The sequence below is a fragment of the Penaeus japonicus genome, unplaced genomic scaffold (assembly GCF_977035675.1).
Source record: "Penaeus japonicus unplaced genomic scaffold, GWHDUDI00000001_assembly GWHDUDI00000004, whole genome shotgun sequence".
In the NCBI taxonomy this organism is placed as follows: Eukaryota; Metazoa; Arthropoda; class Malacostraca; order Decapoda; family Penaeidae; genus Penaeus; species Penaeus japonicus.
In genome coordinates this window covers 43500097-43502596 of record NW_028234406.1, presented here as the reverse complement: position 1 = coordinate 43502596, position 2500 = coordinate 43500097, and the positions used below count along the sequence as shown (strand labels likewise).

General features: G+C 32.8%; 1 protein-coding gene across 1 annotated transcript in view; it reads right to left on the bottom strand.

Annotated features, from left to right (window-relative positions):
- The window catches only part of LOC122268011 (uncharacterized), a gene marked incomplete in the record, with an annotated part of 149704 nt that overhangs the window by 146256 nt on the left and 948 nt on the right, over positions 1–2500 (bottom strand).

The window sequence follows — 2500 nt, the reverse complement described above, 5'->3', positions numbered from 1 at the left end:
GGTGGGTGGGTGGGGGGGGGGGGGATTTGTGATTGTGTGTGTGTGTGGGGGGGGGGAGGGTATGTGTGTGTGTGTTTGTGTGTAGGTAGGTGGGTGGGTGTTGGGGGGGGATGTGTGTGTATGTGTGTGTGTGATGCCCCCCTCCCTCCCTCCTTCCCTTCCCCTCCTCCCTACTTCACAACAACAACAACAAAACGAACATACTCTTTAACACTGAATGAATATCATAAGAAAGTTAAACGAAATATTAACATTACGCGAATATGATAGATTGTGAATGACATTTTCAATGAGAAGGTGACGTGTGATGTAAACAAAGAAATAGCAAACAAACACAAGAGGGATAAAATTAAGGAAGAAAACAAGAACAGACATAAGAAGATAAAGTAAAACGAACAAACGGAAAAACAAAATAAAAAATAATGTATTTTTTTTTTAAAGAAGAGTAAAAAAAAAAAAAATGAAAATAAAAATAAAGCCACATAATTAAACAAAACACGATTACAATAAAAAGAAAGCAAGTGAACTTTGTAAACAAGAAAACGAAAACCAAACGAGAGAAAAAAAGCAACGAAAACAAGCAACAAAAAACAAATAAATAAAACAAACAGTAAACAAATACAACGCAAAAAACAAAAACAAAGTCAAATGTGAAATAAGATTATACAATTCTATGTTCCTTTTTTTATACATGCAACAAAATCATCTTAACAATTGCACGAATCAACAAGAAAATTATTCTCTTAAAATTGTGATTACAATTGTTATTGCTTTCTTCTACTTCTTCTCTTTCGTTCTTCTTTTTTGTTTTTTTGTTTTGTTTTTTTCTCATTCTATATTTTCCTTCTTTTTTGTTTTGTTTTATTCTATATATTCTTCTTCTTCCTCTCTTTCGTTCTTCGTTTGTTTGTTTGTTGTTTTTTTGTTTTTTTCTCATTCTATATTTTCCTCTTTTTTTTTCTTTATCTTCTTCTTCTTCTTCTTCCTCTCTTTCGTTCTTCGTTCGTTTTGATTTCTTTGATCATTTTTCGAATTTCGTTTTATTTTTCGTCTTTATTTCCTTTCTCTCTATCTATGAAGAAACTGAGAAGAAGATAGAGAAGAAGCAGGAGAAGGAGGGAAAAAAGGAGGGAAAGAAGAAGGAGAAGGAGGAGGGAGAGGAAGCAGAGAAGAAGAAAAAGGAGAAACAGATGAAGAAGAAAAAGAAGAGGAGGGAGAAGTAGACGAAGAAAAAGAAGAAGACAAAAAAGAAGAAGACAAAAAAGAAGAAAAAGAAGCAAAGAAAACGAAGGCAAATAAAAAACAACGAAACAATATGAACAACAACAACAAAAAAGACGAAGCAGAAGAATAAAAAAAAAACAAAAAAAGAAAATAAAGAAAAATCACACACACAACGAAAAATCATAAACAAAACAGAAGAAACCACCCAATGCAAGATTCCATCATAATCCCCAGGTGTCCCAAGTTGCACAGAATTTCCCCCTTGCAATGGCTAAGCAAGCGCCGTTTCCTTCCTTCCCGCGAGAGCCACCCGGCCTGGCGATCGCGTGACCTCAAGCATCAAGATGGCAATCGCTTTCCTGATAAACAATCGCCACGATTTTTGCTCAACCAAAACGCAGGTACTCGGGTTGCCTTTGTTGGACGTGAATGGGTAATTAGATATATGTAAATGTATATATTTATGCACGAGCGAGCTAGCACGCGCGCGCATATTCATTCATATACGAAAACGCACACATACGTATGTGTGTGTGTGTGTGTGTGTATATATATATATATATATATATATATATATATATATATATATATATATATATATATATATATATATATATATACATATACATATATATACATGTATATACATATATACATACACACAGACACACACACACACACACACACACACACACACAAATATATATATATATATATATATATATATATATATATATATACACATATATGCATATATATATATATATATTTATATTTATATATATATATATATATATATATATATATATATATATATACATGTATGCATATCCAAAATCAGTCTATATTTTACACAAGAAATATAACAGCAAGTTAATTCACCTTCTCCCCCTTCTAGATAAGCCAAAACATACCAGACGATCCATTCTATGTTGACAAGAGCCTATGCAACACAACGCTCAACCTAGATTTTTCTCATGCACGTTGCACTTCATACAGATTGCATAGCGGGGAGGGTTGGCGATTGATATGTGTGCATGAACGTACACACTAAAAGTGCTTTCGTGTTGCAGACATTGCAGAATGCAGTATAGGGAATATTCCAGAAGTGGATGACGTATATTTTACGATTCCGAATTATGTTAAATGTCAAAGCATTGATAATCCGCGATTAATTTCTTTTTATCACCCACTCTTAATTAGATATCATATACCCACTTACCTTAGTCCCTCCACCTTTATCATAATATTAAAAAAAAAAAAAAAATCCATAAAT